Source organism: Penaeus monodon, chromosome 9 (genome assembly GCF_015228065.2).
Source record: "Penaeus monodon isolate SGIC_2016 chromosome 9, NSTDA_Pmon_1, whole genome shotgun sequence".
Classification (NCBI taxonomy): Eukaryota; Metazoa; Arthropoda; class Malacostraca; order Decapoda; family Penaeidae; genus Penaeus; species Penaeus monodon.
The window spans coordinates 15,468,177-15,482,924 of record NC_051394.1 but is presented as its reverse complement, the minus strand read 5'-3'; the positions used below and the strand labels follow the sequence as shown (position 1 = coordinate 15,482,924).

Here is a 14,748-nt window from a genome sequence, read left to right as displayed (position 1 = left end):
AAACTCGATTCCTTAATTACGCTATATGAGTTCTCCACTCTTGATCGTGCAGAATGAAAGGGAACAAATCACAAGCCCCCTCGGTTCAATCTCCGACACCCTCGGTTCCATGACCTACGAAGTCTCACTGATTGAAGTCAAAATAAAACATTTTGACTTTGGCTCTTATTCAGCCAGAAACCCCCTTTGACGCCGCTGCAAAATTTCCTTCTGGTGGCCTATTTCGACTCGGCAGAAAAACAGTGATACAAAAACCATGCACGATGGATAAGGGGGACTCTCGTAATACTATATACACTAAAGGCTAATTAGAGTATGTGATACCGTCTGCATATCTTTAAAACATAATGTTTTGATGGATATCATGTATAGAAAAAAATTGTGCTGAGAGTTAGTGTTATGTAAGAATTTTTATGTAAGAATCTAAATTCAGAAAAAACGGGAATGACAATACTGAAGCAAATATAACAATGCTGAGAATGATGACAATGATGATGAGGCCATAGGTGTATTCTTATGTTTATCATTCTTTTTTTAGCATATGCCTCTAAATACTGCCGAGGCTGTAACTGCCTTCTTGAGTCAAGTATGAAGATGAAAAACAACAGTAGGAAAGCGACCTTCGCATAAAACTAGCATGGACTTAAATCACATAACCAACTATACCTATACGGGCACTAGCAGAGGAAAAATCACATCTCAGGCAGCTATTGTTGCAAGGAGAGAGCATGGAGACCCCAAGAAAAAGGGCGCGCAGACCAGGCGATATGTCACAAAATTGAACAGAGCGGCCATAAAGTATGTCTAAATGACAGACATGACCAAAGCTAAAGGTCATGGGAGTGGCCACTAAATACAAGAGATATGTATGGCCTAAACCTTTTTTTTTTTTTTTAAGAATCACCATAAAACCATGGATTCATGAATGTTTTTACCCTACGAGTACTAATCACAACCCTGCAAGACTTGGTGTCGGAAAATTATGTCCTTAAGGGAAAGGTAGCTGGCAAAATATTCCTATGTCTTTTGGAGTCTTAACAGCGTGGTCACCCTGCCCGCAAGAAGAATGCATGAGCGCACAAACACACACACACACACACACACACACACACACACACACACACACACACACACACACACACACACACACACACACACACACACACACACACACACACACGCACGCACACACACACACACACACACACACACACACACATGCGCACACACAGCATGGAAAGGTAGATTAATGCGGCTGTGAAGAATATCATATTAATTTCGCAAAAGTTTCGAGGGTGTAGTAAACTTTCATCATCAATGCTGAAACAAGCAACCAAACGGTAGTGCAGTTGGACGATCCAATTTTTCAAATTAGGTGGTTCTGGATATACAAAAAATGCGCAGCACATATAATGTTAACATAAATATGACATAAAGAAGATGCATACAAAATAATACATAAAGCAGATACTTACAAAATAATACATAAAGCAGAAACATACAAAATTATACACACAAAGAAAATACATGCAAAATAATGAAGAAAATATCTACAAAATAATACATACATAAGATGCATACAAAATAATAAACAAATATATACAAACATAAATAGAAAAGTATGGAATTCAGATTAGCCCCCCCCCAAAAAAAAAAAAAAAAAAAAAAGAAAGTTCATCGCTGTACCGACGATGATGTAGAGGTTTGAATTCGGTAATATAAAGGGTGTTGCTGATTATTATCTCTTCGGTCACTTGCAAGACACGTTTGTGAACAACGATTCAACATCGAAACTCACCATGGTAATAGGATGTTGGAAGTTAAGGGATGTGATTTCATTAACAAAAGATCAATTGTTTATAGAATGGTTGTTGAAGGAGAGATGGTATGAATAAGAAAATTTGCAGCATTATGACTGAAAGTGCCAATCGAGGGGGAAATAATAGGTCTTTATAAAGCATTAAGCACGCAAGGTCTGGAGCAGGAAGTCTTAAGAAAGTTGTAGGGGTTTTCGTTAATGGATAATTAAAGTGCATGTAAGATATCTTTTTAGATTGCCTTCTAGTTATAGCAAATGGCTGGATAATGAATGTAATTAGTCCAAAGCTTGTGTGATCATTCAGCCTATTCAACTTTTGTTAATTAACAGTTGTTTAAAAATTAACTCGTCCCTTATCATGTTTTGAAATTGTCATATTGTCATTTTAGTTTGTGTATAAGTGACAGGAAAACGTCAGAACTCATGAACTTGTTTTTTCTGTTGCAAGAATTGGTCTAAACGTGTTACTGGCAATAGCTGTGATACTGATTGCAACATCTTTGAAATGATAAGTGTAGATGTCACAACATTTATGGTACTACAAAGTACAAGTAAAATTAATGAAAAGCATCTTCAGGTTGGGGTATGAAATAGTGTGTGTGTATGTGTGTGTGTGTGTGTGTGTGTGTGTGTGTGTGTGTGTGTGTGTGTGTGTGTGTGTGTGTGTATTATATATATATATATATATATATATATTAAATATATATATAAATATATTAATATATATATATATATATATAATATATATATTAATTTTTTATATATATATATATATATATATATATATATATACATGGATGCAGATGAAGAGAGCGGCAATATGGAGTGGATGGGACGAGAAGAGTATATACACATTCCACTGTGCAGAGGTTTCCTTTATACAAAGAAGGCGAAGTGGTCAGCAGAGCGAAGAACTGGAGTGTCCAAGAAAGGGAGCTTGTTGTCAACCTCCCATTCCACCTTGAAACGGATGGAGGGAGACAGAAAATTCAGCTCCATTAAGAAATCCAAGAACAGGACAGGGTCATGAGACCAGAGAGCAAAAACGTCGTTGATATACCTCAACCAACCCGGAGGATGAAGGGAAGCGAAAAGGAAAAGGGAGTAATATGTAGTATGAATATATATGCCTTAGTATATAATAAAACTTTGAAGAGATTGTGATACACGTAAATAATAATGCAATTATTGTCTAACTTTTCAAACGACATTCGATCAATCTTACTTCTAATACAAAACCTAGAGATCTGCTGCTAGAGATCTGGAAATGAGAAGGTCATTAGATGTCGCAGCACGAAACTTTATCTCCCTTGCTTGGGTTTTATTGCCCACCCCCCCTTTACTCACTAAATTATATATCCTTCTGTTGTAAAAGATATAAACTACGATAGTGTGAGGTAGCAGTTTACTTGTAAAGGTTTACCAAGTATGGCGAAATTACATGATTTATTAGTAATGCATTGATATTACTCATTTATTCATTTGAAAAAATATGTATACAGTAACTAATAATCATATAGATAATTTCAAGAATTGATCATATTATTCTATAATACCTATATATCGCTGCTAGATAATCGGAGATGAGAGTTCATTAATGTCGATATGATAACTTTATCTGCCTGCTATTGTGTATTTAATATCACCCCCCTTTATCATTAATTTATTATATACTTAGTTTTAATAGATATAAACTTATGATAGTATATGTAATATTATTTACATACAACGGATTAACCAATCATTGCGAAGTTTGTTACATATATAGAATTGCATAATATTACTCTCTTTTGAGTATCATTTATTATATTGAACAAAAAATATGCATAAAATGTATTATATATCATATATATTATATAATATAAAAATAAATATAATAGGAAAAATAAGGTTATTGAATTTAATTTTTGTTATTTACAATTCATTTGTAAAAATTAAATAAATACGTACTTTGTACGCCGACCACTGGATGCTGATGGCACCGTGGTCTGTTACTATATATATTAAGATTAAGATTTTTAGAAAGTTTAAATATTGTGTAAAATTACTAGCGACTGGTTTGAAATACATATTTTTCACCTTAACCCAAATACGGTACCTAGGATTTTAAATGAATGTTTAGGATTCTAAGAAAGATATTCACCTACACTGAAATAATCGAGAAAAAAGACAGCTCAAAATTCGCACATTATCTTAGTTACTCGTGTTATTCTCTCTTTCCCTTTCTAAAAAACTGTTTACCCTTTATTTAATAAATTATTTAGACAGACAGATAGATAGATATGTAGACTGACAGATAAATAGATGTTTGTGTGTGCACATATTTATACATACATATATATGTAAACACAATACAGTATACACATACACACAAACATAAACACAGACAGCACACACAAACACACAGATATACATATATATATATATATATATATATATATATATATATATATATATTATATGCATGTGTATGTGTGTGTGTGTGTGTGTGTGTGTGTGGGTGTGTGGGGTTGTGTGTGTATGTAGATAGATAGATAGATAGACTGATAAAAAGTTTGATAGATAGTAGGTAGATAGACAGATAGGTAGATAGATAGATAGATAGATTGATAGACAGACGGATGCATGCATACATACATACATACATACATACATACATACATAGATACATATATACATGCATACATACATACATACAGATATATGTATATGTATAAATATAAATTATATATATATATATATATAATATATATATATATATATATAATATTATAATACACAAAATATATAACATATATATATAATAACAACACACACACACACACACACACACACACACACACACACAACATTATTATATATATAATAATATATATATATATATATATAATATATATATATATGTATTTTAAAATATATAAATTTTTTTTTAAATATATAATTATATGTGTGGGGGTGGGGGTGGTGGGTGGGTGTGTTGTGTACCTATCCCTAACACACACACCCCCAAACACCACACACCACACACCCACACACACACACCACCCCAAAAACACACCCCACACACCACACACACACACAACATATTTATTAAATAATATATATATTATATATATAAAATATATATATATAAAATAATATTTTTATAATTATATATTATTAATATTAATTGGGAAAATGTAAAAATGCGGGTTTTGGGTGTTCTACCCGAGAAAATCCCTTAATCATATTTAAAAAAGGTGGGGTGGGTTTGTTGGGGGGCTTGGGGGGTGGGGTATAATTAATATAAAAAATATTAAAAAAAAAATAAAAAAAAAAAACAAAAATTTAAAAAAAAAAAAATAAAAAAAAACCCAAAAAAAAAAAAAAAAAAAAAACCCAACAGAATACTACAAATAATATATATATAAATGTGGGGGTGTGTGTGGGGTGGTGGGTTGGGGTGGGGTGTGTGGGGTTGTGGTTTGTGTGTGTGGGGTGGTGTGGGTGGTGGTGTGAAAAAAAAAAAAAAAAAAAAACAACGCAGAAAATTTAAAACCACATCATAAAAGGGGCTAAGCCGAGGGAGGCGCAATGGGTCCCCCCCTTCGCTCCAGCCACGAGGACCCCTGGGGAAAAGGGTTAACACCCACGGGCCCTTTTTCCTCGGAAGGTTCTCGATGCCAACCTGACCCGGGGTTGCCCAGGCCCCAAAACCCGGGGGTGTCCCAGAGAGAAACCTAGGGCGGGGGCTCCCGGGGGAAGACTGGGGCAAAAACCCTAATTCACCCCGGAATCAAGTAAAATTCCTGAGTTCAGGTGAACCCCGGGGCCGGACATGCCCTGAATGTAATTATCCCAAATTTTTATAAAAAATAAGGGGTGTGGTTGGTTTTTTTTGGTCCATTTAAAAAAAAAACGGAATATAAGTACACCAACTTGGGGGTCCCTTCGCCCATGGCCGCACCCCCAAAACCCTTGTTTTCCAGGCCGGGACCCTCGAAGATTCCGGCACCCGAACCAATTTAAAAATTTCTGGCCACGTCCGCCGCCTTTGGATCGATGAAGGTTCCCCCTCAGGCCCCCAAAGTCCTAAATGGCGGGTTCGGGAGACCTGGGGCTTGGGCCTAGTTGGCCGATGGTTTAAATGCGGAAAAGTCAAGTCGGGCCGTTCCCCCCCCGGGGTGCCGGGGGAAAAAGTGTTGGTCAAGACCCCATTGTCCCCCGATTAACAGGGAAAAGAAGTTCGACATACCCCCCCACACTTAAAACCTTTTTAGACCGTTGGTTTTTCTATTAGGCATAACTGTGTCGGTTCCCGGGCCCCAACCCATCGTTTCCATGCCCCGGCAAACCCTTCAGGTAGTAGGCTGAATTTCCCCGCCAAAAAATACGATGGCGTTCCCCCCCAATTACTAACGCTTATATGGCTATCCTGGATTTCCAGGTAAAATCCAACTCTCCGGCTCAGGTTCGAGTTGGGTTGCATTTTTCCCAAAAAGTGGCAAAAATTGCCTTATGCACAGGAAATGAGTGTTGCAAACCCAAACTTCCCCCCCCTTAAAGGGAGACCCACCCCCCACATCGGGGGAATGGTCCCAGTAAGAGGCTCAGGCTTATCGGCCCCCCAAATTAGGTTTCCCCCCGGGGCCTTAGGTTGATTTATTAAAAATTTTATATAAATATTTAAAAAAAAAAAATAATTTTTAAAATTATAATTTAGGTTTATTATTAATAAAATAATTTTAGGTATAGTTTATTTTAAAATTAATTTTATTAATTATTTATTTTAAATAAATTTTGAGAATGAGTAGAGTAAATTGATAATGTTATTATAAAGTTATTATTATTTAGTTAAATATAAATATTAAAAAATAATATAATATATATTAATTTAATTATTTTTTTTAATATTATATAAAAATAATGGGGTGGTTTAAATCTATTCAAACCTTTTTTTCCCTTTCTTTTCTTTAAAATTTTTTATTATTTTTTTAGTAATAGAGGGGTTTTTAGTATATTTGTTATTTTTTTTAAAATTTATAGATAATTTGTTTAGAATTTAAATATAATGGTTTGTTTTTTTTTTATTATTTAGAAATTTTTTTATAAATTTCAAAAAATACTTGTTTAAAACCCAATTTCCTAAAATAATGTCCCAAAAAAAAACCCCTTCTTTAAATAGGCTTTTTGAAAAATTTTAAATTTTCTTCCTTTTAATATAAAATACAAATTGTTTTTTCAAAGAATTTATCGGTTATTCCAAAAAGCTAAATTAAGTCCGGTGGGTTTTGTAACAAAACCCACAGTGAAAAAATTTTCCAAAACTTAAAAATTATTTTAAAAACGAGAATATTAATTTTAATTTTAAAAATTTCTTTGTAATAAATTTTTAAACCTTTTTTTTCTAGAAAGTCGTACTCAACCTTCGGATTTGGGATTAAACCCCACATGAGGTGGCATTAAGAAAATAAAATTTTGGGTTTATTAATTTTTTTTTTAGGGGTGTTTGATTAATAATTTTTCAGTTTTTTTCTTGGGGAAATCCAAACTCACCTTCGGATTTTTTTAATTTAATAAAAAAACGTTTGGTTCTTTACATAGAAGTTTGGGGAAAAAAAGTTTTTTTTGAATTATTGTTAGTTAATATTTTAAAAAGGGGGGGATGTAATCTTACTCAATTTTTTTTAAGTAATAAAAAAAACACAAAATTTTGGCCTTTTTATATCCCATTTTTCAAAAAATAAAATTTTTAAAGAATAGTATTTATGAAATTCAGTTAATTTTTTGAAAATTTTTAATCAAATTTTAAAAAATGAATTCATCATAAAAATTTTAAAAAATACTTTTGGGGAAAGTTAGTTGTCAAATTACCCTTTTTGGAACAGGTAATTGGGAGGCTTTAAAAAAACAAGATGATTTCATAAAAGTGAAAAAAACCATGACCCCAAAATCTAAAACCTTCCTGGGGCGATAATTCGGAGATGAAGGGGAGAAAAACAGATAAAGTGGAAATCCAGAAAACGGGGGAAGGGAACTTATTTTGCTATGAAAATAAAAATGGGGATTTTAAAGAAACATTTATATTTTTTGGAAAAAAAAAAGTTTTTGTTTTTTTATCAGCTTTTAATAATTTTAGAGAAACTAAAATCAGTAATGATATAATAATGATCAAAAATAACTTTAATTAAAGGGAAACGGGTGAGACAGGTTTGGCCCTAGAAATGATCCTTGTAACTAAGGGGTTTGTGAACCTCTTTTTTAAAACAAAATTAAAACAGCAAAACTAAGGGAAAGGGCAAAACCATATGGACAGTGCAGGTAGCTCCCCATCCCAGTGGTAAACAGCTACTTCTTTAATTCTTTTTATAGAAAACTAATCATTTTTTTAAATTTTGGGGTGATTTAGTGATGTATTTTTTGAAAACAGTAATTTTAAAAGGGATATTTTTTTTCCCAAAAATGAACTTCTGTCTTTTTTTTTATAGACTCTAATGGTCATTTTTTATTTGCATAAACTTGTCTTCAGATTGAATTTGGGGTACAGAAAAGGGACTTTGGCATCCCCGACCCCCCTTGAGGGTTAGATACTCAACCTGGACTTTGGGTGGCCAAAAGCCAGAGTGGCCAAATGGAAAATTGGGGGTGGAAAAAGATGAGGGGAAGAAGAGGGTTTTGATGTGGAGGAGACGGGGGGAGCAGGGGGACGGGGGGATGAAAAAAGTGTGGTTGGAGACTTGAAGATGGTGGTTTTTGAAATTTTGATGTAATGAAGATGATTTGGGGGAGGCTGAAGAAAGGGGATGGAAGAGAGGGAAGAAGACAGCGAGGATGACTACTTGTAAAGCCCAGGGTATTGAAAACAGGGTGAATCTAGATTTTTTGGGATGGACCTGATGGGCCCCGACAACTTTTATGAATTTTACTCCGAAGGAAAGGGAAAAAGGGTGAGGAGGAAGAGGAGGAAAGAAAGGGAGGAGGAGGTTCAAGATGAAAGGGGGTGATCTAAATAGAAAAGGAAAGATCTGAAAGGAAAAAACCCGTTAAAAACCCCCAAACTTTTCAAGAAGCAAATTGACTCAAAAATTCCAAACCAGGGAGTGAGTGGATAGCTGATAATGAATCCCCTTTTGGACAGAAAGAATAAAAGATAGGGGTTATAGCCGAAATTTTCAGTGGTGATGAGAGGTAAATTTCCTTTTTGTTTTTCTTTCGTGTGTTTGTATTCTTGTTTCATCTAATTTTTCTATGTAAAGTCGACCACCTTTTCTCTCTCAATGTACCATTTTCTTTTCACTCACTCACCACTCATTCATCACTCACTCACTCATTCAAGCACCACTCACCCACTGTATCTTTATTGGGAAATATTTTATAACTTTTGTATTTAAATTTTGAGTGTTAAACCCGAAGAAAAAACTTAAAAAAATGAGAATATAAAGTAGTGGAAATGATGGGTTTTCCCTTACTGGCGGAAAAATGTTTGGGAATTTGTTTAGCTTTTGCCAAAAATTTTTTTTAGCCTGTAGATTTAATTGGGGCAGGTAAAATGCAAAAAAAAAAAAAAAAAAAAAAAAAAAATATATATATATATATATAATTATATATATAATATATATATATAAATTTATTATATATATATAATTTTATATAATTTTATATTTTATATATATATTTTATATATATAATTAAAATTATATATAAATTTTTATATATATAATATAATTTTTATAATATATAATATAATATTATTAAATATATATATATATATTATATATATATATATTTATATAATATTAAATTTAATATTTTTATAATTTATTTAATATTATTTTTTTAAAATTTTTTAAATTTTTTTTAATTTTAAAATTTTTAATTTTTAAAATTTTTTAATATTATATAAAAAATTTTAAAAATTTTAATTTTTTTAGTAATAATTTTTAAAATTTTTCCATTTTTAAAAAAAAATAATTTAAATTTTTAAAAAATTATTTTTTACCCCCCAAAATAATTTTTTAAAATATAAAATTTAAAATTATTTTTAAAAAAAAATTAATTTTAAATGAAAATATTTAATTAATTTATTGTTGGGGGGGGGCTTTCCCCGCAGGGATTAACGATTTGGGCTAATGGTTAAAAGGGGTTGCATCCTTTCGCTTTAGGGTTACCCCTGCTATTGCCCGGAAAACCCGAACCACTTGGTTGAAACCCCTGCCCCTAGAAGGGGAAATGGGGCGGCTCAGGGGGGTGGCCCCAGTCCTCTCCCCCCCGGGGACCCACTGGGAACGTCAAAATAAGGAATTTGGGGGGAGGGAGGAGTGTTTTTTCCCTCCCCCAGCAAGTAAGGCGGGCTTGGGGCCCCCTGGGAGGGCAATTCCCCGGGTGCAGTTGGAAGGGTTATTTTCCGCTGGCCCGGCAGGCCACCCCATGGCTTGTGGGGCAAAAACCCTCGGGGGAAACCCCAAGGCCTGGCGGTTTCCCCAGCCGCCAACCCCCCTTTAAATTTTGGGTCGTGGCCCGGGGGGCGGCAGGGGGGCGGGAAACCCGGAATACCACCCAGGCTAACCTCAGGTGTTTCTTTCTGGGGCCTTAAATCCCTCCTCCAGGATAGGTTTCACGGGAACTAGGGAGGGGGTTGGGTCTGCCCTCTCGAGTAAAACCCTTACGGCCAATCGTGGGTGGGGACACCGACACTGGTCGGGCCCCAGCGATTCCACCCAGGGTGAGCCATAGCCTTCCGCCCCTTTGCCCCGAATGGGTAAACCCGGTTATGGGGTTTATGGCTTGAGGGGCGCGCATGCTTTTTGGGGCCCTTCTTTAGGGTTTTTTCCCCCTACCAGTTAAAAATTTAATTAAAAAAAAGGCTCACAAATGACCGGGTGGCAGCAATGAGGATTTCCATTGTTCTGGGGACTTAATGCGGTAAAACATGACAACTGGGTTGGATGCGCGGCCCCAGGCTTGGGATACCCCCAGCGGGGAATCCCCCCGGATTTGCGGTCCCGAAAAGAGGACTCGGTTGGTATCGCGTCCCCGGGGGCCTGGTCGCATACGGTTAATGGCCGGAATTCGATGGAGGGGGGATCCTCCGAAGGGGGGTTTGGAGTGCATTCTTTGGGAAAGCCCTGGGGGGTTTCCGCGGGTCTCCAAAATTCCCCCCCTCAGTGGGACCCTAGGGAGGCAACAAGGGGGGGGATTCCTGGGTTCACCATGACCGTTTGGCCTTCCAGAATTAACCGCGGAAAATTTTTCGTTTGGGTCTTTGCCTAAAATCGAACCTCAGGGGCTTGGCTCGGGCAAGGGAATTCTTGGAGACATTGAGGCCCACGAATGCCAAGCTCCTTTTAATGGAATAATTTTTGTTCCATGGGGGTGGGTCGGATCTCTGAAAGGGGGCAAAGGGCGCACAAATTTATGAGGAGGTTTAAAAAAAAAATTCCTTTAAAAAGGCCCTTTCTTTGGGCTTGCCCTTGCCTAAAACCAAACCCTGGAAAATGAACCCCAAACCCCCCAAGCTGAGTCCGACAAGCGATAGGATTGCATGTTGGGGGGCGGGAACGTTGGGGTGAGTATTTTGAGAGTTTTTAACAGGTAGCCCTCCAAGTTGTTGACAAGGGAAGTTCAGTGCGTGGGTCCCCCACAGGAGGAACCTTACCCCAAAAGAGGTTTAGGCTGGCATTTCCAAGCTGAAGGGGGAACTGCAATAGGGTATCCCCTAGCTGGCTGGGGGGGAACCCCCCTTTGGGGGTTTTGGGCCTGTAAGTCCCGACGCCATTTGGCTTGGGCCACCCCCGACCGGGGGGCTGTCATTTTGGAAGGGAAGGGCATTGGGGGTTTAAAATAATATTATTAATAAGCAAGGTTTGACATTTTTAAAATTTAAAATAAGAAAAGAAGGGAAAAAATTATTTAATCAATCCCAAAAGTTTTTATGCGTTCGAGTAATTTAAGCTGTGAGTTTGGGCGTGTTTTAAAAAACCAACACCCAAGAAGGGAGGGCTTGGGGAATTTCTATGGAGACCGAGTAAGGAATTTGCACAGATTATTGGCTAAAAATCCCTTTTAACGGCAAAAATGGGTTTTGTTGGGGGGTTTTTTAACTTTTCCTGTTTTTTCTTTTAGGGGGAAAGGCTGTTTGAAAAATTTTTACCCCCGATGGGGCGGGATATCAGGCTATAGCCAAAAACATTGGGGAGAAAAAAAGGAAATTCAAGTCCAACACTTTCGAGAGGAAATTTTGGCCGGAGCATTTTTTTCATCTTGAGGGAAAATTTTTCAAAAAGGCGAAAATAGCAATTTGGACCCAAGGGGAAAACAATTTGGGGGGTTAAACCCGGGGGCATCAAAATTTTGAGAAGGAAAGTTGAAATTCAAAAGTTTCAATTGGGGGTTCCCAATTTGGGGGGGGTTTTTTTTTTTTTTTTTTTTTTTTTTTTTTTTTTTTTTTTTTTTTTTTTTTTTTTTTTTTTTTTTTTTTTTTTTTTTTTTTTTTTTTTTTTTTTTTTTTTTTTTTTTTTTTTTTTTTTTTTTTTTTTTTTTTTTTTTTTTTTTTTTGGGGGGGGGGGGGGGGGGGGGGGGGGGGGGGGGGGGGGGGGGGGGGGGGGGGGGGGGGGGGGGGGGGGGGGGGGGGGGGGGGGGGGGGGGGGGGGGGGGGGGGGGGGGGGGGGGGGGGGGGGGGGTGGCTTTTTTTTTTGTTTCAAAAAAAAAAATGTAAATCTTTTTTTAAAAATTTTTCCCCCAAATAAAAAAATTTGGGGGGAAAAAAATTTTTAAAAAAAAAAATTTTTTTTTTGGTGGAAATGTTTTTTAAATTTTTGGAAAAAATTTTTTTTTTTATCTTTTTTTTTCCCCCTTTTAAAAAGGGTTTTTTAAATTTTAAAATTTGGCAGTCTTTTTTGGGGAGGGTGGAGGAGATCTGGGGGACGACCCAGATCATGGCTTGGGCAGCTCGACGAGACCTGTCGTGAGGAATTAGAGATGGGCCATGGGCCAGCCTGAATATATAATATATATATATATATAATATATATAATATATATAGATTTATATAGATATAATATATATATATATAGATATAGATATAGATATAGATATATATATCTTAAGTGCCTATGCAGATTTTTGTTTTTCCTAGATGCTATTGATTTTATGCTATTATATATATTTATCTATTGCCTTTTAGGATGAAGTTATGTACAAAGACTTCTTTGATGAAGCTCCAGACGGTGAAAATGCCAACACCAATGGAGAGGAAGAGGAAGAACAGTATGGAGAAGAGTATGAAGAAAATGATGCAGAATCAAGAGGTCGAGGATATTCTGAACACAGAGATAATGAGGGCGATTCATCCACAATGCCTCTACTCGGCCAAAAGCAATTGGAGGTAGCTCCTGGATAATTATTTAACATTTCTTGCAATTCTTTTTTTTTTCTTCTGAAGTTGAGGAAGGGAATCTGTTATGTGAAAGAGATTGTACCATTCCAGATTGTATCAGTGGATAATTACTCACTGTGTTTTCTTTCATCTTAAGACAAAATCATCATACGAGAAGGAGAGAGAGAAGGAAATGCGAATGATCAACACCCTCGAGGAGGATGTTATTGCAGAAAAGCCATGGCATCTTCGAGGAGAAATCTCAGCCAGTAATAGGCCAGAAAATTCAGCATTGGAAGAACAGATGGACTACAATATTGGAGTTAAACAAAGTAAGGTTCATATTTCTAAGTATAATTTTATGGATGAGAAGTAGTTTAGGTTAATATGCATTATAAGTTTACAAATGTGATTACCAATGTTTTATGAGTGCTGTGTTCATCTGTATCTATATGTTCCCATAGATGATTAGATGTGAATGTAAATCTGAATTTATCTCCTAAATTATTATTAGGCAAGTCTTTGTGAGATAATGGCCAGCCCTTGATGGCTTGCAGTCCCACTCCTAATTATAGGGGGGGTAGGGGGCAAAAAGTTGAAAAAATCTGCATAGCATATATAAATCTAACACTCCTAGGAAAAGCTGAAAGGTATTCTTCTCATATTTCCTAAAGAATATAATTTTCCTCATTCTTCCCAGACCTACAAGGACATTCTAAATAACAACAGAAGAGCTTAGCTTTGTATGAATTTAATGGATATATTAAATTCTTTGCAGTATATCAAGTTTAGCTGAGTATAATAACTATTTCAATCATAACCCAAAATTTAACGAGTTGGGCATATTTTTCTTGGGATGAATTCCCCTTCACAATCCCTGGTTGGTGGTGCGCAAGTAGGGTAGGTTCAGGAAGGTTAATAGTTGTTAAAAAAGTGAAAAATATATCTAAATCTAGCCTTTATAGAAAAAGTTGTAGTAGGCTTGTCATATTTCCTATGAAGTGAAGATATTTTTGTCTTCTGTAAACCTACCAGCCCAATAGATAAATTCCAAATGGCAACAGAATAGCCTCATGTTGTGTAAAAATGGGCACATAATCAGTGGATGTACTTGCTGCTTTACAATATATCAGTTGCTATAAATTATGATATAAACATTTTAGGAACTTGACCAAAAAAGGGATATATTCTGCTGTATGTAGAGTAAATACTAAAATATAATCCAAGTGGCAACAAAATTGCCTCATTTCATGTAAAAATTTATATATTTAACAGATGCACTTGATATTTTACAATATGTAAACTACTGTATATTATAATATATTTTTTTAACTTAACCCCAATATAAGGGTATAAGATTACCTCTCAAAATCTCAGGATTAGACATGGGAAGCTTAGGGGAAGACTCCTCAATGCTGAAAGTAATGTATAGCTCAAGTGTGCCACAACAGCCTTTTTAGCCTCCAAAATTTCAGGCTGGCCTCTTCACCCAATCGGCACAAATGGCAAGAATACATGCCTTGTTTATTAGTATTAAAAAGAAAAAGAAACACATATTTTCTGCATTCAAAGGGAA

At 35.7% G+C, this 14,748-nt stretch overlaps 1 pseudogene; it reads left to right on the top strand.

Moving 5' to 3' along the window:
• The window catches only part of LOC119576631, a 35,568-nt pseudogene that overhangs the window by 8,613 nt on the left and 12,207 nt on the right, over positions 1–14,748 (top strand).